The sequence below is a fragment of the Misgurnus anguillicaudatus genome, chromosome 9 (assembly GCF_027580225.2).
Source record: "Misgurnus anguillicaudatus chromosome 9, ASM2758022v2, whole genome shotgun sequence".
NCBI lineage: Eukaryota > Metazoa > Chordata > Actinopteri > Cypriniformes > Cobitidae > Misgurnus > Misgurnus anguillicaudatus.
This window is the reverse complement of record NC_073345.2, coordinates 10,474,173-10,496,427: the sequence shown is the minus strand read 5'-3', so window position 1 is coordinate 10,496,427 and position 22,255 is coordinate 10,474,173. Positions and strand designations below refer to the sequence as shown.

The window sequence follows — 22,255 nt, the reverse complement described above, 5'->3', positions numbered from 1 at the left end:
CACCCTTGAGCCTAAAGCCAGGCACAAGCCATAGTGCCCTAAAAGGGTTTGCTTAAGGAATTAAGTCCTATCAGTGAAGGCTTATGAGTGTCCATGAATTGGATTGGTCATTTAGCAAAACTATCAGAACGTTACGAGAGCTCTCATAAGAACCTTGAATTATCAAGGGGGTTGCACTTCATCCGTCAAAGACAGCACTTAGCTGGCCACAGACTAAAGGCACCGCTGGGATTCGAACCCAGGACCTCCTGTTTACGAGACAGGCGCTTTAACCAACTAAGCCACAGCGCCTACGCAATGTGAGAGGGTGAGTCACAGTGTGAAGAGATACAACAATCTGACAAAGAAAACGACTGAGTGGGGGTAAGAGACCACGACCACTTACAGAAGGCACCACTGGGATTTGAACCCAGGATCTCCTGTTTACAAGACAGGCGCTTTGACCAGCTAAGCCATGGCGCCCTCACAGGACAAGCTGACGGAGTCAAGTCTTATCAATGAAGGCTTTAGGCTAAAGAGTTTCAAAAAACTGGAATGGTCCATTTGCAAGTTTTCTGGAAAGTTTTGCCCATCGTCTAGGTCAGTGTTTCCCAACCCTGGTCCTCGGGCACCCCCTCCCAGAAAGTTTTAGATGTCTCCTTATTTAACACACCTGAATTAACTCATCAGCTTGTTAGGGACACATGTTTACCATTTTGGAAGGAGGCTGATGAGTCGAATCAGATGTTTTAAACAAGGAGACACCCAAAACCCTCCGGGAGGGGGCGCCCGAGGACCAGGACCGGGAAACACTGGTCTAGGTATTTTCACTAAAAAGAGACAGCTGTCGCAACAACCATGAATTATCGGGACGTAGCACATATCAACTGAGAAAGAGCCACAGAATTAGACCATAGCTGGCAACAAGCTAAAGGCACCGCTGGGATTCGAACCCAGGATCTCCTGTTTACTAGACAGGCACTTTAACCAACTAAGCCAAGGCGACACCTTCCTCCAGTGGCTTGCGGAACGGACAGTCAAAGTATGAGCAGATACAACAATGTGAGAAGAAAACCATGAAGAAGGGCCATCAGAGCTAAAAGGCTACGCCTCTGGTGGGACTCGAACCCACAACCTTTGAATCGCTTCGTTTCATAATCTAGAAGTCCAATGCGCTATCCATTGCGCCACAGAGCCAATAGCAAAGCCCCTTGATGTTTTGCACATAATCCTGGAGGAAGACAGATTTAAAGTATTATTATGAGCTTTTGTATATTTAAGCCCAAGAGTTACAGTCACTATTTGTACCTCCTGCTCTTTACATATGACAGTGAGCACAATTGTCAAATGGGAGGCAGTTCTGGGATCCGATTTCAGGACCTCCAGATTAAAGGACAGGCGCTTTGACCAGCTAATGCTGTGAAACCTAACGTCACAAGTCTTTGGATCTTTTGAAAACGCAAACAAGTCTTTCATGTTCCCTACTACGGGACCTCCTGCCTTTCATGTAGACCAGAGAGAACAGCCGCTGAAATGATGGAATCCCGGGATTTGAACAATCTGTTTACAAGACATGATAACTGCACAGCTATGCCAGGGCATCCTAAAATTGCATAGCATTATTTGAATAAAGCCAAGTACAAGAAAGTTGGATTTCCCTGTAGACCTCCTTCCTTTAATGTAGATCGGAAAGCACAGCCGTTGAAAGAAAGGCATGGCGTGGATTTGAACAGTCTGTTGACAAGATAGGCTCTTTGACCAGTTGTTACTGGGCACCCTAACGTCACATGGCTTCAAGTCTATTCAAAACGGCAACATGTCAGTCATATTTTCTCCTGGAACCTTCTGCCTTCCATGTAAACCGGAGAGCGGAGCCGCAGAAAAGAAGGAATGGCTGGGTTTGAACAATTTGTTGACAAGACATGGACATTTACACCTACGTCAGGGCATCCTAAAATTTTCAAACTATCTTTTAATATAGACAGGTATAAGAAACACAAATATAACCGTAGACCCTTCCGCCTTTAATTAAGCCCAAAGCCTACAATTATTGATGGAAGGTACCACTGGGATTTGAACCCAGAACCTTTTCTCCACAAGGCAGGTGCTATGGCCATGGGCACCCTTGAGCCTAAAGCCAGGCACAAGCCATAGTGCCCTAAAAGGGTTTGCTTAAGGAATTAAGTCCTATCAGTGAAGGCTTATGAGTGTCCATGAATTGGATTGGTCATTTAGCAAAACTATCAGAACGTTACGAGAGCTCTCATAAGAACCTTGAATTATCAAGGGGGTTGCACTTCATCCGTCAAAGGCAGCACTTAGCTGGCCACAGACTAAAGGCACCGCTGGGATTCGAACCCAGGACCTCCTGTTTACGAGACAGGCGCTTTAACCAACTAAGCCACAGCGCCTACGCTATGTGAGAGTGTGAGTCACAGTGTGAAGAGATACAACAATCTGACAAAGAAAACGCCTGAGTGGGGGTAAGAGACCACGACCACTTACATAAGGCACCACTGGGATTTGAACCCAGGATCTCCTGTTTACAAGACAGGCGCTTTGACCAGCTAAGCCATGGCGCCCTCACAGGACAAGCTGACAGAGTCAAGTCTTATCAATGAAGGCTTTAGGCTAAAGAGTTTCAAAAAACTGGAATGGTCCATTTGCAAGTTTTCTGGAAAGTTTTGCCCATCGTCTAGGTCAGTGTTTCCCAACCCTGGTCCTCGGGCACCCGCTCCCAGAAAGTTTTAGATGTCTCCTTATTTAACACACCTGAATTAACTCATCAGCTTGTTAGGGACACATGTTTACCATTTTGGAAGGAGGCTGATGAGTCGAATCAGATGCCTCAAACAAGGAGACATCCAAAACCCCCTGGGAGGGGGCGCCCGAGGACCAGGACCGGGAAACACTGGTCTAGGTCTTTTCACTAAAAAGAGACAGCTGTCGCAACAACCATGAATTATCGGGACGTAGCACATATCAACTGAGAAAGAGCCACAGAATTAGACCATAGCTGGCAACAAGCTAAAGGCACCGCTGGGATTCGAACCCAGGATCTCCTGTTTACTAGACAGGCACTTTAACCAACTAAGCCACGGCGCCACCTTCCTCCAGTGGCTTGCGGAACGGACAGTCAAAGTATGAGCAGATAGAACAATGTGAGAAGAAAACCGTGAAGAAGGGCCATCAGAGCTAAAAGGCTACGACTCTGGTGGGACTCGAACCCACAACCTTTGAATCGCTTCGTTTCATAATCTAGAAGTCCAATGCGCTATCCATTGCGCCACAGAGCCAACAGCAAAGCCCCTTGATGTTTTGCACATAATCCTGGAGGAAGACAGATTTAAAGTATTATTATAAGCTTTTGTATATTTAAGCCCAAGAGTTACAGTCACTATTTGTACCTCCTGCTCTTTACATATGACAGTGAGCACAATTGTCAAATGGGAGGCAGTTCTGGGATCCGATTTCAGGACCTCCAGATTAAAGGACAGGCGCTTTGACCAGCTAATGCTGTGAAACCTAACGTCACAAGTCTTTGGATCTTTTGAAAACGCAAACAAGTCTTTCATGTTCCCTACTACGGGACCTCCTGCCTTTCATGTAGACCAGAGAGAACAGCCGCTGAAATGATGGAATCCCAGGATTTGAACAATCTGTTTACAAGACATGATAACTGCACAGCTATGCCAGGGCATCCTAAAATTGCATAGCATTATTTGAATAAAGCCAAGTACAAGAAAGTTGGATTTCCCTGTAGACCTCCTTCCTTTAATGTAGATCGGAAAGCACAGCCGTTGAAAGAAAGGCATGGCGTGGATTTGAACAGTCTGTTGACAAGATAGGCTCTTTGACCAGTTGTTACTGGGCACCCTAACGTCACATGGCTTCAAGTCTATTCAAAACGGCAACATGTCAGTCATATTTTCTCCTGGAACCTTCTGCCTTCCATGTAAACCGGAGAGCGGAGCCGCAGAAAAGAAGGAATGGCTGGGTTTGAACAATTTGTTGACAAGACATGGACATTTACACCTACGTCAGGGCATCCTAAAATTTTCAAACTATCTTTTAATATAGACAGGTATAAGAAACACAAATATAACCGTAGACCCTTCCGCCTTTAATTAAGCCCAAAGCCTACAATTATTGATGGAAGGTACCACTGGGATTTGAACCCAGAACCTTTTCTCCACAAGGCAGGTGCTATGGCCATGGGCACCCTTGAGCCTAAAGCCAGGCACAAGCCATAGTGCCCTAAAAGGGTTTGCTTAAGGAATTAAGTCCTATCAGTGAAGGCTTATGAGTGTCCATGAATTGGATTGGTCATTTAGCAAAACTATCAGAACGTTACGAGAGCTCTCATAAGAACCTTGAATTATCAAGGGGGTTGCACTTCATCCGTCAAAGGCAGCACTTAGCTGGCCACAGACTAAAGGCACCGCTGGGATTCGAACCCAGGACCTCCTGTTTACGAGACAGGCGCTTTAACCAACTAAGCCACAGCGCCTACGCTATGTGAGAGTGTGAGTCACAGTGTGAAGAGATACAACAATCTGACAAAGAAAACGCCTGAGTGGGGGTAAGAGACCACGACCACTTACATAAGGCACCACTGGGATTTGAACCCAGGATCTCCTGTTTACAAGACAGGCGCTTTGACCAGCTAAGCCATGGCGCCCTCACAGGACAAGCTGACAGAGTCAAGTCTTATCAATGAAGGCTTTAGGCTAAAGAGTTTCAAAAAACTGGAATGGTCCATTTGCAAGTTTTCTGGAAAGTTTTGCCCATCGTCTAGGTCAGTGTTTCCCAACCCTGGTCCTCGGGCACCCGCTCCCAGAAAGTTTTAGATGTCTCCTTATTTAACACACCTGAATTAACTCATCAGCTTGTTAGGGACACATGTTTACCATTTTGGAAGGAGGCTGATGAGTCGAATCAGGTGTTTTAAATAAGGAGACATCTAAAACTTTCTGGGAGGGGGTGCCCGAGGACCAGGATTGGGAAACACTGGTCTAGGTCTTTTCACTAAAAAGAGACAGCTGTCGCAACAACCATGAATTATCGGGACGTAGCACATATCAACTGAGAAAGAGCCACAGAATTAGACCATAGCTGGCAACAAGCTAAAGGCACCGTTGGGATTCGAACCCAGGATCTCCTGTTTACTAGACAGGCACTTTAACCAACTAAGCCACGGCGCCACCTTCCTCCAGTGGCTTGCGGAACGGACAGTCAAAGTATGAGCAGATAGAACAATGTGAGAAGAAAACCGTGAAGAAGGGCCATCAGAGCTAAAAGTCTACGACTCTGGTGGGACTCGAACCCACAACCTTTGAATCGCTTCGTTTCATAATCTAGAAGTCCAATGCGCTATCCATTGCGCCACAGAGCCAACAGCAAAGCCCCTTGATGTTTTGCACATAATCCTGGAGGAAGACAGATTTAAAGTATTATTATGAGCTTTTGTATATTTAAGCCCAAGAGTTACAGTCACTATTTGTACCTCCTGCTCTTTACATATGACAGTGAGCACAATTGTCAAATGGGAGGCAGTTCTGGGATCCGATTTCAGGACCTCCAGATTAAAGGACAGGCGCTTTGACCAGCTAATGCTGTGAAACCTAACGTCACAAGTCTTTGGATCTTTTTAAAAAAGGAAAACAAGTCTTTCATGTTCCCTACTACGGGACCTCCTGCCTTTCATGTAGACCAGAGAGAACAGCCGCTGAAATGATGGAATCCCAGGATTTGAACAATCTGTTTACAAGACATGATAACTGCACAGCTATGCCAGGGCATCCTAAAATTGCATAGCATTATTTGAATAAAGCCAAGTACAAGAAAGTTGGATTTCCCTGTAGACCTCCTTCCTTTAATGTAGATCGGAAAGCACAGCCGTTGAAAGAAAGGCATGGCGTGGATTTGAACAGTCTGTTGACAAGATAGGCTCTTTGACCAGTTGTTACTGGGCACCCTAACGTCACATGGCTTCAAGTCTATTCAAAACGGCAACATGTCAGTCATATTTTCTCCTGGAACCTTCTGCCTTCCATGTAAACCGGAGAGCGGAGCCGCAGAAAAGAAGGAATGGCTGGGTTTGAACAATTTGTTGACAAGACATGGACATTTACACCTACGTCAGGGCATCCTAAAATTTTCAAACTATCTTTTAATATAGACAGGTATAAGAAACACAAATATAACCGTAGACCCTTCCGCCTTTAATTAAGCCCAAAGCCTACAATTATTGATGGAAGGTACCACTGGGATTTGAACCCAGAACCTTTTCTCCACAAGGCAGGTGCTATGGCCATGGGCACCCTTGAGCCTAAAGCCAGGCACAAGCCATAGTGCCCTAAAAGGGTTTGCTTAAGGAATTAAGTCCTATCAGTGAAGGCTTATGAGTGTCCATGAATTGGATTGGTCATTTAGCAAAACTATCAGAACGTTACGAGAGCTCTCATAAGAACCTTGAATTATCAAGGGGTTGCACTTCATCCGTCAAAGACAGCACTTAGCTGGCCACAGACTAAAGGCACCGCTGGGATTCGAACCCAGGACCTCCTGTTTACTAAGCCACAGCGCCTACGCAATGTGAGAGGGTGAGTCACAGTGTGAAGAGATACAACAATCTGACAAAGAAAACGACTGAGTGGGGGTAAGAGACCACGACCACTTACAGAAGGCACCACTGGGATTTGAACCCAGGATCTCCTGTTTACAAGACAGGCGCTTTGACCAGCTAAGCCATGGCGCCCTCACAGGACAAGCTGACGGAGTCAAGTCTTATCAATGAAGGCTTTAGGCTAAAGAGTTTCAAAAAACTGGAATGGTCCATTTGCAAGTTTTCTGGAAAGTTTTGCCCATCGTCTAGGTCAGTGTTTCCCAACCCTGGTCCTCGGGCACCCCCTCCCAGAAAGTTTTAGATGTCTCCTTATTTAACACACCTGAATTAACTCATCAGCTTGTTAGGGACACATGTTTACCATTTTGGAAGGAGGCTGATGAGTCGAATCAGGTGTTTTAAATAAGGAGACATCTAAAACTTTCTGGGAGGGGGTGCCCGAGGACCAGGATTGGGAAACACTGGTCTAGGTATTTTCACTAAAAAGAGACAGCTGTCGCAACAACCATGAATTATCGGGACGTAGCACATATCAACTGAGAAAGAGCCACAGAATTAGACCATAGCTGGCAACAAGCTAAAGGCACCGCTGGGATTCGAACCCAGGATCTCCTGTTTACTAGACAGGCACTTTAACCAACTAAGCCACGGCGACACCTTCCTCCAGTGGCTTGCGGAACGGACAGTCAAAGTATGAGCAGATACAACAATGTGAGAAGAAAACCATGAAGAAGGGCCATCAGAGCTAAAAGGCTACGCCTCTGGTGGGACTCGAACCCACAACCTTTGAATCGCTTCGTTTCATAATCTAGAAGTCCAATGCGCTATCCATTGCGCCACAGAGCCAATAGCAAAGCCCCTTGATGTTTTGCACATAATCCTGGAGGAAGACAGATTTAAAGTATTATTATGAGCTTTTGTATATTTAAGCCCAAGAGTTACAGTCACTATTTGTACCTCCTGCTCTTTACATATGACAGTGAGCACAATTGTCAAATGGGAGGCAGTTCTGGGATCCGATTTCAGGACCTCCAGATTAAAGGACAGGCGCTTTGACCAGCTAATGCTGTGAAACCTAACGTCACAAGTCTTTGGATCTTTTGAAAACGCAAACAAGTCTTTCATGTTCCCTACTACGGGACCTCCTGCCTTTCATGTAGACCAGAGAGAACAGCCGCTGAAATGATGGAATCCCGGGATTTGAACAATCTGTTTACAAGACATGATAACTGCACAGCTATGCCAGGGCATCCTAAAATTGCATAGCATTATTTGAATAAAGCCAAGTACAAGAAAGTTGGATTTCCCTGTAGACCTCCTTCCTTTAATGTAGATCGGAAAGCACAGCCGTTGAAAGAAAGGCATGGCGTGGATTTGAACAGTCTGTTGACAAGATAGGCTCTTTGACCAGTTGTTACTGGGCACCCTAACGTCACATGGCTTCAAGTCTATTCAAAACGGCAACATGTCAGTCATATTTTCTCCTGGAACCTTATGCCTTCCATGTAAACCGGAGAGCGGAGCCGCAGAAAAGAAGGAATGGCTGGGTTTGAACAATTTGTTGACAAGACATGGACATTTACACCTACGTCAGGGCATCCTAAAATTTTCAAACTATCTTTTAATATAGACAGGTATAAGAAACACAAATATAACCGTAGACCCTTCCGCCTTTAATTAAGCCCAAAGCCTACAATTATTGATGGAAGGTACCACTGGGATTTGAACCCAGAACCTTTTCTCCACAAGGCAGGTGCTATGGCCATGGGCACCCTTGAGCCTAAAGCCAGGCACAAGCCATAGTGCCCTAAAAGGGTTTGCTTAAGGAATTAAGTCCTATCAGTGAAGGCTTATGAGTGTCCATGAATTGGATTGGTCATTTAGCAAAACTATCAGAACGTTACGAGAGCTCTCATAAGAACCTTGAATTATCAAGGGGGTTGCACTTCATCCGTCAAAGGCAGCACTTAGCTGGCCACAGACTAAAGGCACCGCTGGGATTCGAACCCAGGACCTCCTGTTTACGAGACAGGCGCTTTAACCAACTAAGCCACAGCGCCTACGCTATGTGAGAGTGTGAGTCACAGTGTGAAGAGATACAACAATCTGACAAAGAAAACGCCTGAGTGGGGGTAAGAGACCACGACCACTTACATAAGGCACCACTGGGATTTGAACCCAGGATCTCCTGTTTACAAGACAGGCGCTTTGACCAGCTAAGCCATGGCGCCCTCACAGGACAAGCTGACAGAGTCAAGTCTTATCAATGAAGGCTTTAGGCTAAAGAGTTTCAAAAAACTGGAATGGTCCATTTGCAAGTTTTCTGGAAAGTTTTGCCCATCGTCTAGGTCAGTGTTTCCCAACCCTGGTCCTCGGGCACCCGCTCCCAGAAAGTTTTAGATGTCTCCTTATTTAACACACCTGAATTAACTCATCAGCTTGTTAGGGACACATGTTTACCATTTTGGAAGGAGGCTGATGAGTCGAATCAGGTGTTTTAAATAAGGAGACATCTAAAACTTTCTGGGAGGGGGTGCCCGAGGACCAGGATTGGGAAACACTGGTCTAGGTCTTTTCACTAAAAAGAGACAGCTGTCGCAACAACCATGAATTATCGGGACGTAGCACATATCAACTGAGAAAGAGCCACAGAATTAGACCATAGCTGGCAACAAGCTAAAGGCACCGCTGGGATTCGAACCCAGGATCTCCTGTTTACTAGACAGGCACTTTAACCAACTAAGCCACGGCGACACCTTCCTCCAGTGGCTTGCGGAACGGACAGTCAAAGTATGAGCAGATACAACAATGTGAGAAGAAAACCATGAAGAAGGGCCATCAGAGCTAAAAGGCTACGCCTCTGGTGGGACTCGAACCCACAACCTTTGAATCGCTTCGTTTCATAATCTAGAAGTCCAATGCGCTATCCATTGCGCCACAGAGCCAATAGCAAAGCCCCTTGATGTTTTGCACATAATCCTGGAGGAAGACAGATTTAAAGTATTATTATGAGCTTTTGTATATTTAAGCCCAAGAGTTACAGTCACTATTTGTACCTCCTGCTCTTTACATATGACAGTGAGCACAATTGTCAAATGGGAGGCAGTTCTGGGATCCGATTTCAGGACCTCCAGATTAAAGGACAGGCGCTTTGACCAGCTAATGCTGTGAAACCTAACGTCACAAGTCTTTGGATCTTTTGAAAACGCAAACAAGTCTTTCATGTTCCCTACTACGGGACCTCCTGCCTTTCATGTAGACCAGAGAGAACAGCCGCTGAAATGATGGAATCCCGGGATTTGAACAATATGTTTACAAGACATGATAACTGCACAGCTATGCCAGGGCATCCTAAAATTGCATAGCATTATTTGAATAAAGCCAAGTACAAGAAAGTTGGATTTCCCTGTAGACCTCCTTCCTTTAATGTAGATCGGAAAGCACAGCCGTTGAAAGAAAGGCATGGCGTGGATTTGAACAGTCTGTTGACAAGATAGGCTCTTTGACCAGTTGTTACTGGGCACCCTAACGTCACATGGCTTCAAGTCTATTCAAAACGGCAACATGTCAGTCATATTTTCTCCTGGAACCTTCTGCCTTCCATGTAAACCGGAGAGCGGAGCCGCAGAAAAGAAGGAATGGCTGGGTTTGAACAATTTGTTGACAAGACATGGACATTTACACCTACGTCAGGGCATCCTAAAATTTTCAAACTATCTTTTAATATAGACAGGTATAAGAAACACAAATATAACCGTAGACCCTTCCGCCTTTAATTAAGCCCAAAGCCTACAATTATTGATGGAAGGTACCACTGGGATTTGAACCCAGAACCTTTTCTCCACAAGGCAGGTGCTATGGCCATGGGCACCCTTGAGCCTAAAGCCAGGCACAAGCCATAGTGCCCTAAAAGGGTTTGCTTAAGGAATTAAGTCCTATCAGTGAAGGCTTATGAGTGTCCATGAATTGGATTGGTCATTTAGCAAAACTATCAGAACGTTACGAGAGCTCTCATAAGAACCTTGAATTATCAAGGGGGTTGCACTTCATCCGTCAAAGACAGCACTTAGCTGGCCACAGACTAAAGGCACCGCTGGGATTCGAACCCAGGACCTCCTGTTTACGAGACAGGCGCTTTAACCAACTAAGCCACAGCGCCTACGCTATGTGAGAGTGTGAGTCACAGTGTGAAGAGATACAACAATCTGACAAAGAAAACGCCTGAGTGGGGGTAAGAGACCACGACCACTTACATAAGGCACCACTGGGATTTGAACCCAGGATCTCCTGTTTACAAGACAGGCGCTTTGACCAGCTAAGCCATGGCGCCCTCACAGGACAAGCTGACAGAGTCAAGTCTTATCAATGAAGGCTTTAGGCTAAAGAGTTTCAAAAAACTGGAATGGTCCATTTGCAAGTTTTCTGGAAAGTTTTGCCCATCGTCTAGGTCAGTGTTTCCCAACCCTGGTCCTCGGGCACCCGCTCCCAGAAAGTTTTAGATGTCTCCTTATTTAACACACCTGAATTAACTCATCAGCTTGTTAGGGACACATGTTTACCATTTTGGAAGGAGGCTGATGAGTCGAATCAGGTGTTTTAAATAAGGAGACATCTAAAACTTTCTGGGAGGGGGTGCCCGAGGACCAGGATTGGGAAACACTGGTCTAGGTCTTTTCACTAAAAAGAGACAGCTGTCGCAACAACCATGAATTATCGGGACGTAGCACATATCAACTGAGAAAGAGCCACAGAATTAGACCATAGCTGGCAACAAGCTAAAGGCACCGCTGGGATTCGAACCCAGGATCTCCTGTTTACTAGACAGGCACTTTAACCAACTAAGCCACGGCGCCACCTTCCTCCAGTGGCTTGCGGAACGGACAGTCAAAGTATGAGCAGATAGAACAATGTGAGAAGAAAACCGTGAAGAAGGGCCATCAGAGCTAAAAGGCTACAACTCTGGTGGGACTCGAACCCACAACCTTTGAATCGCTTCGTTTCATAATCTAGAAGTCCAATGCGCTATCCATTGCGCCACAGAGCCAACAGCAAAGCCCCTTGATGTTTTGCACATAATCCTGGAGGAAGACAGATTTAAAGTATTATTATGAGCTTTTGTATATTTAAGCCCAAGAGTTACAGTCACTATTTGTACCTCCTGCTCTTTACATATGACAGTGAGCACAATTGTCAAATGGGAGGCAGTTCTGGGATCCGATTTCAGGACCTCCAGATTAAAGGACAGGCGCTTTGACCAGCTAATGCTGTGAAACCTAACGTCACAAGTCTTTGGATCTTTTGAAAACGCAAACAAGTCTTTCATGTTCCCTACTACGGGACCTCCTGCCTTTCATGTAGACCAGAGAGAACAGCCGCTGAAATGATGGAATCCCGGGATTTGAACAATCTGTTTACAAGACATGATAACTGCACAGCTATGCCAGGGCATCCTGAAATTGCATAGCATTATTTGAATAAAGCCAAGTACAAGAAAGTTGGATTTCCCTGTAGACCTCCTTCCTTTAATGTAGATCGGAAAGCACAGCCGTTGAAAGAAAGGCATGGCGTGGATTTGAACAGTCTGTTGACAAGATAGGCTCTTTGACCAGTTGTTACTGGGCACCCTAACGTCACATGGCTTCAAGTCTATTCAAAACGGCAACATGTCAGTCATATTTTCTCCTGGAACCTTCTGCCTTCCATGTAAACCGGAGAGCGGAGCCGCAGAAAAGAAGGAATGGCTGGGTTTGAACAATTTGTTGACAAGACATGGACATTTACACCTACGTCAGGGCATCCTAAAATTTTCAAACTATCTTTTAATATAGACAGGTATAAGAAACACAAATATAACCGTAGACCCTTCCGCCTTTAATTAAGCCCAAAGCCTACAATTATTGATGGAAGGTACCACTGGGATTTGAACCCAGAACCTTTTCTCCACAAGGCAGGTGCTATGGCCATGGGCACCCTTGAGCCTAAAGCCAGGCACAAGCCATAGTGCCCTAAAAGGGTTTGCTTAAGGAATTAAGTCCTATCAGTGAAGGCTTATGAGTGTCCATGAATTGGATTGGTCATTTAGCAAAACTATCAGAACGTTACGAGAGCTCTCATAAGAACCTTGAATTATCAAGGGGGTTGCACTTCATCCGTCAAAGACAGCACTTAGCTGGCCACAGACTAAAGGCACCGCTGGGATTCGAACCCAGGACCTCCTGTTTACGAGACAGGCGCTTTAACCAACTAAGCCACAGCGCCTACGCAATGTGAGAGGGTGAGTCACAGTGTGAAGAGATACAACAATCTGACAAAGAAAACGACTGAGTGGGGGTAAGAGACCACGACCACTTACAGAAGGCACCACTGGGATTTGAACCCAGGATCTCCTGTTTACAAGACAGGCGCTTTGACCAGCTAAGCCATGGCGCCCTCACAGGACAAGCTGACGGAGTCAAGTCTTATCAATGAAGGCTTTAGGCTAAAGAGTTTCAAAAAACTGGAATGGTCCATTTGCAAGTTTTCTGGAAAGTTTTGCCCATCGTCTAGGTCAGTGTTTCCCAACCCTGGTCCTCGGGCACCCCCTCCCAGAAAGTTTTAGATGTCTCCTTATTTAACACACCTGAATTAACTCATCAGCTTGTTAGGGACACATGTTTACCATTTTGGAAGGAGGCTGATGAGTCGAATCAGGTGTTTTAAATAAGGAGACATCTAAAACTTTCTGGGAGGGGGTGCCCGAGGACCAGGATTGGGAAACACTGGTCTAGGTATTTTCACTAAAAAGAGACAGCTGTCGCAACAACCATGAATTATCGGGACGTAGCACATATCAACTGAGAAAGAGCCACAGAATTAGACCATAGCTGGCAACAAGCTAAAGGCACCGCTGGGATTCGAACCCAGGATCTCCTGTTTACTAGACAGGCACTTTAACCAACTAAGCCACGGCGACACCTTCCTCCAGTGGCTTGCGGAACGGACAGTCAAAGTATGAGCAGATACAACAATGTGAGAAGAAAACCATGAAGAAGGGCCATCAGAGCTAAAAGGCTACGCCTCTGGTGGGACTCGAACCCACAACCTTTGAATCGCTTCGTTTCATAATCTAGAAGTCCAATGCGCTATCCATTGCGCCACAGAGCCAATAGCAAAGCCCCTTGATGTTTTGCACATAATCCTGGAGGAAGACAGATTTAAAGTATTATTATGAGCTTTTGTATATTTAAGCCCAAGAGTTACAGTCACTATTTGTACCTCCTGCTCTTTACATATGACAGTGAGCACAATTGTCAAATGGGAGGCAGTTCTGGGATCCGATTTCAGGACCTCCAGATTAAAGGACAGGCGCTTTGACCAGCTAATGCTGTGAAACCTAACGTCACAAGTCTTTGGATCTTTTGAAAACGCAAACAAGTCTTTCATGTTCCCTACTACGGGACCTCCTGCCTTTCATGTAGACCAGAGAGAACAGCCGCTGAAATGATGGAATCCCGGGATTTGAACAATCTGTTTACAAGACATGATAACTGCACAGCTATGCCAGGGCATCCTAAAATTGCATAGCATTATTTGAATAAAGCCAAGTACAAGAAAGTTGGATTTCCCTGTAGACCTCCTTCCTTTAATGTAGATCGGAAAGCACAGCCGTTGAAAGAAAGGCATGGCGTGGATTTGAACAGTCTGTTGACAAGATAGGCTCTTTGACCAGTTGTTACTGGGCACCCTAACGTCACATGGCTTCAAGTCTATTCAAAACGGCAACATGTCAGTCATATTTTCTCCTGGAACCTTCTGCCTTCCATGTAAACCGGAGAGCGGAGCCGCAGAAAAGAAGGAATGGCTGGGTTTGAACAATTTGTTGACAAGACATGGACATTTACACCTACGTCAGGGCATCCTAAAATTTTCAAACTATCTTTTAATATAGACAGGTATAAGAAACACAAATATAACCGTAGACCCTTCCGCCTTTAATTAAGCCCAAAGCCTACAATTATTGATGGAAGGTACCACTGGGATTTGAACCCAGAACCTTTTCTCCACAAGGCAGGTGCTATGGCCATGGGCACCCTTGAGCCTAAAGCCAGGCACAAGCCATAGTGCCCTAAAAGGGTTTGCTTAAGGAATTAAGTCCTATCAGTGAAGGCTTATGAGTGTCCATGAATTGGATTGGTCATTTAGCAAAACTATCAGAACGTTACGAGAGCTCTCATAAGAACCTTGAATTATCAAGGGGGTTGCACTTCATCCGTCAAAGACAGCACTTAGCTGGCCACAGACTAAAGGCACCGCTGGGATTCGAACCCAGGACCTCCTGTTTACGAGACAGGCGCTTTAACCAACTAAGCCACAGCGCCTACGCTATGTGAGAGTGTGAGTCACAGTGTGAAGAGATACAACAATCTGACAAAGAAAACGCCTGAGTGGGGGTAAGAGACCACGACCACTTACATAAGGCACCACTGGGATTTGAACCCAGGATCTCCTGTTTACAAGACAGGCGCTTTGACCAGCTAAGCCATGGCGCCCTCACAGGACAAGCTGACAGAGTCAAGTCTTATCAATGAAGGCTTTAGGCTAAAGAGTTTCAAAAAACTGGAATGGTCCATTTGCAAGTTTTCTGGAAAGTTTTGCCCATTGTCTAGGTCAGTGTTTCCCAACCCTGGTCCTCGGGCACCCGCTCCCAGAAAGTTTTAGATGTCTCCTTATTTAACACACCTGAATTAACTCATCAGCTTGTTAGGGACACATGTTTACCATTTTGGAAGGAGGCTGATGAGTCGAATCAGGTGTTTTAAATAAGGAGACATCTAAAACTTTCTGGGAGGGGGTGCCCGAGGACCAGGATTGGGAAACACTGGTCTAGGTCTTTTCACTAAAAAGAGACAGCTGTCGCAACAACCATGAATTATCGGGACGTAGCACATATCAACTGAGAAAGAGCCACAGAATTAGACCATAGCTGGCAACAAGCTAAAGGCACCGCTGGGATTCGAACCCAGGATCTCCTGTTTACTAGACAGGCACTTTAACCAACTAAGCCACGGCGCCACCTTCCTCCAGTGGCTTGCGGAACGGACAGTCAAAGTATGAGCAGATAGAACAATGTGAGAAGAAAACCGTGAAGAAGGGCCATCAGAGCTAAAAGGCTACAACTCTGGTGGGACTCGAACCCACAACCTTTGAATCGCTTCGTTTCATAATCTAGAAGTCCAATGCGCTATCCATTGCGCCACAGAGCCAACAGCAAAGCCCCTTGATGTTTTGCACATAATCCTGGAGGAAGACAGATTTAAAGTATTATTATGAGCTTTTGTATATTTAAGCCCAAGAGTTACAGTCACTATTTGTACCTCCTGCTCTTTACATATGACAGTGAGCACAATTGTCAAATGGGAGGCAGTTCTGGGATCCGATTTCAGGACCTCCAGATTAAAGGACAGGCGCTTTGACCAGCTAATGCTGTGAAACCTAACGTCACAAGTCTTTGGATCTTTTGAAAACGCAAACAAGTCTTTCATGTTCCCTACTACGGGACCTCCTGCCTTTCATGTAGACCAGAGAGAACAGCCGCTGAAATGATGGAATCCCGGGATTTGAACAATCTGTTTACAAGACATGATAACTGCACAGCTATGCCAGGGCATCCTAAAATTGCATAGCATTATTTGAATAAAGCCAAGTACAAGAAAGTTGGATTTCCCTGTAGACCTCCTTCCTTTAATGTAGATCGGAAAGCACAGCCGTTGAAAGAAAGGCATGGCGTGGATTTGAACAGTCTGTTGACAAGATAGGCTCTTTGACCAGTTGTTACTGGGCACCCTAACGTCACATGGCTTCAAGTCTATTCAAAACGGCAACATGTCAGTCATATTTTCTCCTGGAACCTTCTGCCTTCCATGTAAACCGGAGAGCGGAGCCGCAGAAAAGAAGGAATGGCTGGGTTTGAACAATTTGTTGACAAGACATGGACATTTACACCTACGTCAGGGCATCCTAAAATTTTCAAACTATCTTTTAATATAGACAGGTATAAGAAACACAAATATAACCGTAGACCCTTCCGCCTTTAATTAAGCCCAAAGCCTACAATTATTGATGGAAGGTACCACTGGGATTTGAACCCAGAACCTTTTCTCCACAAGGCAGGTGCTATGGCCATGGGCACCCTTGAGCCTAAAGCCAGGCACAAGCCATAGTGCCCTAAAAGGGTTTGCTTAAGGAATTAAGTCCTATCAGTGAAGGCTTATGAGTGTCCATGAATTGGATTGGTCATTTAGCAAAACTATCAGAACGTTACGAGAGCTCTCATAAGAACCTTGAATTATCAAGGGGGTTGCACTTCATCCGTCAAAGACAGCACTTAGCTGGCCACATACTAAAGGCACCGCTGGGATTCGAACCCAGGACCTCCTGTTTACGAGACAGGCGCTTTAACCAACTAAGCCACAGCGCCTACGCAATGTGAGAGGGTGAGTCACAGTGTGAAGAGATACAACAATCTGACAAAGAAAACGACTGAGTGGGGGTAAGAGACCACGACCACTTACAGAAGGCACCACTGGGATTTGAACCCAGGATCTCCTGTTTACAAGACAGGCGCTTTGACCAGCTATGCCATGGCGCCCTCACAGGACAAGCTGACGGAGTCAAGTCTTATCAATGAAGGCTTTAGGCTAAAGAGTTTCAAAAAACTGGAATGGTCCATTTGCAAGTTTTCTGGAAAGTTTTGCCCATCGTCTAGGTCAGTGTTTCCCAACCCTGGTCCTCGGGCACCCCCTCCCAGAAAGTTTTAGATGTCTCCTTATTTAACACACCTGAATTAACTCATCAGCTTGTTAGGGACACATGTTTACCATTTTGGAAGGAGGCTGATGAGTCGAATCAGATGTCTCAAACAAGGAGACATCTAAAACTCTCCGGGAGGGGGCGCCCGAGGACCAGGATTGGGAAACACTGGTCTAGGTATTTTCACTAAAAAGAGACAGCTGTCGCAACAACCATGAATTATCGGGACGTAGCACATATCAACTGAGAAAGAGCCACAGAATTAGACCATAGCTGGCAACAAGCTAAAGGCACCGCTGGGATTCGAACCCAGGATCTCCTGTTTACTAGACAGGCACTTTAACCAACTAAGCCACGGCGCCACCTTCCTCCAGTGGCTTGCGGAACGGACAGTTAAAGTATGAGCAGATACAACAATGTGAGAAGAAAACCATGAAGAAGGGCCATCAGAGCTAAAAGGCTACGCCTCTGGTGGGACTCGAACCCACAACCTTTGAATCGCTTCGTTTCATAATCTAGAAGTCCAATGCGCTATCCATTGCGCCACAGAGCCAATAGCAAAGCCCCTTGATGTTTTGCACATAATCCTGGAGGAAGACAGATTTAAAGTATTATTATGAGCTTTTGTATATTTAAGCCCAAGAGTTACAGTCACTATTTGTACCTCCTGCTCTTTACATATGACAGTGAGCACAATTGTCAAATGGGAGGCAGTTCTGGGATCCGATTTCAGGACCTCCAGATTAAAGGACAGGCGCTTTGACCAGCTAATGCTGTGAAACCTAACGTCACAAGTCTTTGGATCTTTTGAAAACGCAAACAAGTCTTTCATGTTCCCTACTACGGGACCTCCTGCCTTTCATGTAGACCAGAGAGAACAGCCGCTGAAATGATGGAATCCCGGGATTTGAACAATCTGTTTACAAGACATGATAACTGCACAGCTATGCCAGGGCATCCTAAAATTGCATAGCATTATTTGAATAAAGCCAAGTACAAGAAAGTTGGATTTCCCTGTAGACCTCCTTCCTTTAATGTAGATCGGAAAGCACAGCCGTTGAAAGAAAGGCATGGCGTGGATTTGAACAGTCTGTTGACAAGATAGGCTCTTTGACCAGTTGTTACTGGGCACCCTAACGTCACATGGCTTCAAGTCTATTCAAAACGGCAACATGTCAGTCATATTTTCTCCTGGAACCTTCTGCCTTCCATGTAAACCGGAGAGCGGAGCCGCAGAAAAGAAGGAATGGCTGGGTTTGAACAATTTGTTGACAAGACATGGACATTTACACCTACGTCAGGGCATCCTAAAATTTTCAAACTATCTTTTAATATAGACAGGTATAAGAAACACAAATATAACCGTAGACCCTTCCGCCTTTAATTAAGCCCAAAGCCTACAATTATTGATGGAAGGTACCACTGGGATTTGAACCCAGAACCTTTTCTCCACAAGGCAGGTGCTATGGCCATGGGCACCCTTGAGCCTAAAGCCAGGCACAAGCCATAGTGCCCTAACAGGGTTTGCTTAAGGAATTAAGTCCTATCAGTGAAGGCTTATGAGTGTCCATGAATTGGATTGGTCATTTAGCAAAACTATCAGAACGTTACGAGAGCTCTCATAAGAACCTTGAATTATCAAGGGGGTTGCACTTCATCCGTCAAAGACAGCACTTAGCTGGCCACAGACTAAAGGCACCGCTGGGATTCGAACCCAGGATCTCCTGTTTACGAGACAGGCGCTTTAACCAACTAAGCCACAGCGCCTACGCTATGTGAGAGGGTGAGTCACAGTGTGAAGAGATACAACAATCTGACAAAGAAAACGACTGAGTGGGGGTAAGAGACCACGACCACTTAAAGAAGGCACCACTGGGATTTGAACCCAGGATCTCCTGTTTACAAGACAGGCGCTTTGACCAGCTAAGCCATGGCGCCCTCACAGGACAAGCTGACGGAGTCAAGTCTTATCAATGAAGGCTTTAGGCTAAAGAGTTTCAAAAAACTGGAATGGTCCATTTGCAAGTTTTCTGGAAAGTTTTGCCCATCGTCTAGGTCAGTGTTTCCCAACCCTGGTCCTCGGGCACCCGCTCCCAGAAAGTTTTAGATGTCTCCTTATTTAACACACCTGAATTAACTCATCAGCTTGTTAGGGACACATGTTTACCATTTTGGAAGGAGGCTGATGAGTCGAATCAGGTGTTTTAAATAAGGAGACATCTAAAACTTTCTGGGAGGGGGTGCCCGAGGACCAGGATTGGGAAACACTGGTCTAGGTCTTTTCACTAAAAAGAGACAGCTGTCGCAACAACCATGAATTATCGGGACGTAGCACATATCAACTGAGAAAGAGCCACAGAATTAGACCATAGCTGGCAACAAGCTAAAGGCACCGCTGGGATTCGAACCCAGGATCTCCTGTTTACTAGACAGGCACTTTAACCAACTAAGCCACGGCGCCACCTTCCTCCAGTGGCTTGCGGAACGGACAGTCAAAGTATGAGCAGATAGAACAATGTGAGAAGAAAACCGTGAAGAAGGGCCATCAGAGCTAAAAGGCTACGACTCTGGTGGGACTCGAACCCACAACCTTTGAATCGCTTCGTTTCATAATCTAGAAGTCCAATGCGCTATCCATTGCGCCACAGAGCCAACAGCAAAGCCCCTTGATGTTTTGCACATAATCCTGGAGGAAGACAGATTTAAAGTATTATTATGAGCTTTTGTATATTTAAGCCCAAGAGTTACAGTCACTATTTGTACCTCCTGCTCTTTACATATGACAGTGAGCACAATTGTCAAATGGGAGGCAGTTCTGGGATCCGATTTCAGGACCTCCAGATTAAAGGACAGGCGCTTTGACCAGCTAATGCTGTGAAACCTAACGTCACAAGTCTTTGGATCTTTTGAAAACGCAAACAAGTCTTTCATGTTCCCTACTACGGGACCTCCTGCCTTTCATGTAGACCAGAGAGAACAGCCGCTGAAATGATGGAATCCCGGGATTTGAACAATCTGTTTACAAGACATGATAACTGCACAGCTATGCCAGGGCATCCTAAAATTGCATAGCATTATTTGAATAAAGCCAAGTACAAGAAAGTTGGATTTCCCTGTAGACCTCCTTCCTTTAATGTAGATCGGAAAGCACAGCCGTTGAAAGAAAGGCATGGCGTGGATTTGAACAGTCTGTTGACAAGATAGGCTCTTTGACCAGTTGTTACTGGGCACGCTAACGTCACATGGCTTCAAGTCTATTCAAAACGGCAACATGTCAGTCATATTTTCTCCTGGAACCTTCTGCCTTCCATGTAAACCGGAGAGCGGAGCCGCAGAAAAGAAGGAATGGCTGGGTTTGAACAATTTGTTGACAAGACATGGACATTTACACCTACGTCAGGGCATCCTAAAATTTTCAAACTATCTTTTAATATAGACAGGTATAAGAAACAAAAATATAACCGTAGACCCTTCCGCCTTTAATTAAGCCCAAAGCCTACAATTATTGATGGAAGGTACCACTGGGATTTGAACCCAGAACCTTTTCTCCACAAGGCAGGTGCTATGGCCATGGGCACCCTTGAGCCTAAAGCCAGGCACAAGCCATAGTGCCCTAAAAGGGTTTGCTTAAGGAATTAAGTCCTATCAGTGAAGGCTTATGAGTGTCCATGAATTGGATTGGTCATTTAGCAAAACTATCAGAACGTTACGAGAGCTCTCATAAGAACCTTGAATTATCAAGGGGGTTGCACTTCATCCGTCAAAGACAGCACTCAGCTGGCCACAGACTAAAGGCACCGCTGGGATTCGAACCCAGGATCTCCTGTTTACGAGACAGGCGCTTTAACCAACTAAGCCACAGCGCCTACGCTATGTGAGAGGGTGAGTCACAGTGTGAAGAGATACAACAATCTGACAAAGAAAACGACTGAGTGGGGGTAAGAGACCACGACCACTTACAGAAGGCACCACTGGGATTTGAACCCAGGATCTCCTGTTTACAAGACAGGCGCTTTGACCAGCTAAGCCATGGCGCCCTCACAGGACAAGCTGACGGAGTCAAGTCTTATCAATGAAGGCTTTAGGCTAAAGAGTTTCAAAAAACTGGAATGGTCCATTTGCAAGTTTTCTGGAAAGTTTTGCCCATCGTCTAGGTCAGTGTTTCCCAACCCTGGTCCTCGGGCACCCCCTCCCAGAAAGTTTTAGATGTCTCCTTATTTAACACACCTGAATTAACTCATCAGCTTGTTAGGGACACATGTTTACCATTTTGGAAGGAGGCTGATGAGTCGAATCAGGTGTTTTAAATAAGGAGACATCTAAAACTTTCTGGGAGGGGGTGCCCGAGGACCAGGATTGGGAAACACTGGCTAGGTCTTTTCACTAAAAAGAGACAGCTGTCGCAACAACCATGAATTATCGGGACGTAGCACATATCAACAGAGAAAGAGCCACAGAATTAGACCATAGCTGGCAACAAGCTAAAGGCACCGCTGGGATTCGAACCCAGGATCTCCTGTTTACTAGACAGGCACTTTAACCAACTAAGCCACGGCGCCACCTTCCTCCAGTGGCTTGCGGAACGGACAGTCAAAGTATGAGCAGATACAACAATGTGAGAAGAAAACCGTGAAGAAGGGCCATCAGAGCTAAAAGGCTACGACTCTGGTGGGACTCGAACCCACAACCTTTGAATCGCTTCGTTTCATAATCTAGAAGTCCAATGCGCTATCCATTGCGCCACAGAGCCAATAGCAAAGCCCCTTGATGTTTTGCACATAAACCTGGAGGAAGACAGATTTAAAGTATTATTATGAGCTTTTGTATATTTAAGCCCAAGAGTTACAGTCACTATTTGTA

General features: G+C 45.5%; 39 non-coding genes across 39 annotated transcripts; all 39 read right to left on the bottom strand.

Annotated features, from left to right (window-relative positions):
- Window positions 1-217: 217 nt before the first annotated feature.
- trnat-cgu (transfer RNA threonine (anticodon CGU)) lies at window positions 218-291 on the bottom strand. The gene has a single exon. It is a non-coding gene; the product is annotated as a tRNA-Thr (tRNA).
- Window positions 292-388: 97 nt separating this feature from the next.
- trnat-ugu (transfer RNA threonine (anticodon UGU)) lies at window positions 389-462 on the bottom strand. Its single transcript has one exon. It is a non-coding gene; the product is annotated as a tRNA-Thr (tRNA).
- A 624-nt stretch (window positions 463-1,086) lies between these two features.
- On the bottom strand, window positions 1,087-1,176 carry trnar-ucu (transfer RNA arginine (anticodon UCU)). Its single transcript is given in 2 exon segments — window positions 1,087-1,122; window positions 1,140-1,176. It is a non-coding gene; the product is annotated as a tRNA-Arg (tRNA).
- A 1,140-nt stretch (window positions 1,177-2,316) lies between these two features.
- trnat-cgu (transfer RNA threonine (anticodon CGU)) lies at window positions 2,317-2,390 on the bottom strand. Its single transcript has one exon. It is a non-coding gene; the product is annotated as a tRNA-Thr (tRNA).
- Window positions 2,391-2,487: 97 nt separating this feature from the next.
- Window positions 2,488-2,561, bottom strand: trnat-ugu (transfer RNA threonine (anticodon UGU)). Its single transcript has one exon. It is a non-coding gene; the product is annotated as a tRNA-Thr (tRNA).
- A 449-nt stretch (window positions 2,562-3,010) lies between these two features.
- trnat-agu (transfer RNA threonine (anticodon AGU)) lies at window positions 3,011-3,084 on the bottom strand. Its single transcript has one exon. It is a non-coding gene; the product is annotated as a tRNA-Thr (tRNA).
- Window positions 3,085-3,185: 101 nt separating this feature from the next.
- trnar-ucu (transfer RNA arginine (anticodon UCU)) lies at window positions 3,186-3,275 on the bottom strand. The gene is given in 2 exon segments: window positions 3,186-3,221; window positions 3,239-3,275. It is a non-coding gene; the product is annotated as a tRNA-Arg (tRNA).
- A 1,140-nt stretch (window positions 3,276-4,415) lies between these two features.
- trnat-cgu (transfer RNA threonine (anticodon CGU)) lies at window positions 4,416-4,489 on the bottom strand. The gene has a single exon. It is a non-coding gene; the product is annotated as a tRNA-Thr (tRNA).
- Window positions 4,490-4,586: 97 nt separating this feature from the next.
- trnat-ugu (transfer RNA threonine (anticodon UGU)) lies at window positions 4,587-4,660 on the bottom strand. The gene has a single exon. It is a non-coding gene; the product is annotated as a tRNA-Thr (tRNA).
- A 449-nt stretch (window positions 4,661-5,109) lies between these two features.
- On the bottom strand, window positions 5,110-5,183 carry trnat-agu (transfer RNA threonine (anticodon AGU)). Its single transcript has one exon. It is a non-coding gene; the product is annotated as a tRNA-Thr (tRNA).
- Window positions 5,184-5,284: 101 nt separating this feature from the next.
- trnar-ucu (transfer RNA arginine (anticodon UCU)) lies at window positions 5,285-5,374 on the bottom strand. The gene is given in 2 exon segments: window positions 5,285-5,320; window positions 5,338-5,374. It is a non-coding gene; the product is annotated as a tRNA-Arg (tRNA).
- Window positions 5,375-6,665: 1,291 nt separating this feature from the next.
- trnat-ugu (transfer RNA threonine (anticodon UGU)) lies at window positions 6,666-6,739 on the bottom strand. Its single transcript has one exon. It is a non-coding gene; the product is annotated as a tRNA-Thr (tRNA).
- Window positions 6,740-7,363: 624 nt separating this feature from the next.
- trnar-ucu (transfer RNA arginine (anticodon UCU)) lies at window positions 7,364-7,453 on the bottom strand. Its single transcript is given in 2 exon segments — window positions 7,364-7,399; window positions 7,417-7,453. It is a non-coding gene; the product is annotated as a tRNA-Arg (tRNA).
- A 1,140-nt stretch (window positions 7,454-8,593) lies between these two features.
- Window positions 8,594-8,667, bottom strand: trnat-cgu (transfer RNA threonine (anticodon CGU)). The gene has a single exon. It is a non-coding gene; the product is annotated as a tRNA-Thr (tRNA).
- A 97-nt stretch (window positions 8,668-8,764) lies between these two features.
- On the bottom strand, window positions 8,765-8,838 carry trnat-ugu (transfer RNA threonine (anticodon UGU)). The gene has a single exon. It is a non-coding gene; the product is annotated as a tRNA-Thr (tRNA).
- Window positions 8,839-9,462: 624 nt separating this feature from the next.
- Window positions 9,463-9,552, bottom strand: trnar-ucu (transfer RNA arginine (anticodon UCU)). Its single transcript is given in 2 exon segments — window positions 9,463-9,498; window positions 9,516-9,552. It is a non-coding gene; the product is annotated as a tRNA-Arg (tRNA).
- A 1,140-nt stretch (window positions 9,553-10,692) lies between these two features.
- On the bottom strand, window positions 10,693-10,766 carry trnat-cgu (transfer RNA threonine (anticodon CGU)). The gene has a single exon. It is a non-coding gene; the product is annotated as a tRNA-Thr (tRNA).
- A 97-nt stretch (window positions 10,767-10,863) lies between these two features.
- trnat-ugu (transfer RNA threonine (anticodon UGU)) lies at window positions 10,864-10,937 on the bottom strand. The gene has a single exon. It is a non-coding gene; the product is annotated as a tRNA-Thr (tRNA).
- A 449-nt stretch (window positions 10,938-11,386) lies between these two features.
- Window positions 11,387-11,460, bottom strand: trnat-agu (transfer RNA threonine (anticodon AGU)). Its single transcript has one exon. It is a non-coding gene; the product is annotated as a tRNA-Thr (tRNA).
- A 101-nt stretch (window positions 11,461-11,561) lies between these two features.
- On the bottom strand, window positions 11,562-11,651 carry trnar-ucu (transfer RNA arginine (anticodon UCU)). The gene is given in 2 exon segments: window positions 11,562-11,597; window positions 11,615-11,651. It is a non-coding gene; the product is annotated as a tRNA-Arg (tRNA).
- Window positions 11,652-12,791: 1,140 nt separating this feature from the next.
- On the bottom strand, window positions 12,792-12,865 carry trnat-cgu (transfer RNA threonine (anticodon CGU)). Its single transcript has one exon. It is a non-coding gene; the product is annotated as a tRNA-Thr (tRNA).
- A 97-nt stretch (window positions 12,866-12,962) lies between these two features.
- On the bottom strand, window positions 12,963-13,036 carry trnat-ugu (transfer RNA threonine (anticodon UGU)). Its single transcript has one exon. It is a non-coding gene; the product is annotated as a tRNA-Thr (tRNA).
- Window positions 13,037-13,660: 624 nt separating this feature from the next.
- trnar-ucu (transfer RNA arginine (anticodon UCU)) lies at window positions 13,661-13,750 on the bottom strand. The gene is given in 2 exon segments: window positions 13,661-13,696; window positions 13,714-13,750. It is a non-coding gene; the product is annotated as a tRNA-Arg (tRNA).
- A 1,140-nt stretch (window positions 13,751-14,890) lies between these two features.
- trnat-cgu (transfer RNA threonine (anticodon CGU)) lies at window positions 14,891-14,964 on the bottom strand. Its single transcript has one exon. It is a non-coding gene; the product is annotated as a tRNA-Thr (tRNA).
- Window positions 14,965-15,061: 97 nt separating this feature from the next.
- Window positions 15,062-15,135, bottom strand: trnat-ugu (transfer RNA threonine (anticodon UGU)). Its single transcript has one exon. It is a non-coding gene; the product is annotated as a tRNA-Thr (tRNA).
- Window positions 15,136-15,584: 449 nt separating this feature from the next.
- Window positions 15,585-15,658, bottom strand: trnat-agu (transfer RNA threonine (anticodon AGU)). The gene has a single exon. It is a non-coding gene; the product is annotated as a tRNA-Thr (tRNA).
- A 101-nt stretch (window positions 15,659-15,759) lies between these two features.
- trnar-ucu (transfer RNA arginine (anticodon UCU)) lies at window positions 15,760-15,849 on the bottom strand. Its single transcript is given in 2 exon segments — window positions 15,760-15,795; window positions 15,813-15,849. It is a non-coding gene; the product is annotated as a tRNA-Arg (tRNA).
- Window positions 15,850-16,989: 1,140 nt separating this feature from the next.
- trnat-cgu (transfer RNA threonine (anticodon CGU)) lies at window positions 16,990-17,063 on the bottom strand. Its single transcript has one exon. It is a non-coding gene; the product is annotated as a tRNA-Thr (tRNA).
- A 97-nt stretch (window positions 17,064-17,160) lies between these two features.
- trnat-ugu (transfer RNA threonine (anticodon UGU)) lies at window positions 17,161-17,234 on the bottom strand. Its single transcript has one exon. It is a non-coding gene; the product is annotated as a tRNA-Thr (tRNA).
- Window positions 17,235-17,683: 449 nt separating this feature from the next.
- Window positions 17,684-17,757, bottom strand: trnat-agu (transfer RNA threonine (anticodon AGU)). The gene has a single exon. It is a non-coding gene; the product is annotated as a tRNA-Thr (tRNA).
- A 101-nt stretch (window positions 17,758-17,858) lies between these two features.
- trnar-ucu (transfer RNA arginine (anticodon UCU)) lies at window positions 17,859-17,948 on the bottom strand. Its single transcript is given in 2 exon segments — window positions 17,859-17,894; window positions 17,912-17,948. It is a non-coding gene; the product is annotated as a tRNA-Arg (tRNA).
- A 1,140-nt stretch (window positions 17,949-19,088) lies between these two features.
- trnat-cgu (transfer RNA threonine (anticodon CGU)) lies at window positions 19,089-19,162 on the bottom strand. Its single transcript has one exon. It is a non-coding gene; the product is annotated as a tRNA-Thr (tRNA).
- Window positions 19,163-19,259: 97 nt separating this feature from the next.
- trnat-ugu (transfer RNA threonine (anticodon UGU)) lies at window positions 19,260-19,333 on the bottom strand. Its single transcript has one exon. It is a non-coding gene; the product is annotated as a tRNA-Thr (tRNA).
- Window positions 19,334-19,782: 449 nt separating this feature from the next.
- Window positions 19,783-19,856, bottom strand: trnat-agu (transfer RNA threonine (anticodon AGU)). Its single transcript has one exon. It is a non-coding gene; the product is annotated as a tRNA-Thr (tRNA).
- Window positions 19,857-19,957: 101 nt separating this feature from the next.
- On the bottom strand, window positions 19,958-20,047 carry trnar-ucu (transfer RNA arginine (anticodon UCU)). Its single transcript is given in 2 exon segments — window positions 19,958-19,993; window positions 20,011-20,047. It is a non-coding gene; the product is annotated as a tRNA-Arg (tRNA).
- A 1,140-nt stretch (window positions 20,048-21,187) lies between these two features.
- Window positions 21,188-21,261, bottom strand: trnat-cgu (transfer RNA threonine (anticodon CGU)). The gene has a single exon. It is a non-coding gene; the product is annotated as a tRNA-Thr (tRNA).
- Window positions 21,262-21,358: 97 nt separating this feature from the next.
- trnat-ugu (transfer RNA threonine (anticodon UGU)) lies at window positions 21,359-21,432 on the bottom strand. Its single transcript has one exon. It is a non-coding gene; the product is annotated as a tRNA-Thr (tRNA).
- Window positions 21,433-21,880: 448 nt separating this feature from the next.
- On the bottom strand, window positions 21,881-21,954 carry trnat-agu (transfer RNA threonine (anticodon AGU)). Its single transcript has one exon. It is a non-coding gene; the product is annotated as a tRNA-Thr (tRNA).
- Window positions 21,955-22,055: 101 nt separating this feature from the next.
- On the bottom strand, window positions 22,056-22,145 carry trnar-ucu (transfer RNA arginine (anticodon UCU)). The gene is given in 2 exon segments: window positions 22,056-22,091; window positions 22,109-22,145. It is a non-coding gene; the product is annotated as a tRNA-Arg (tRNA).
- Window positions 22,146-22,255: the final 110 nt, after the last annotated feature.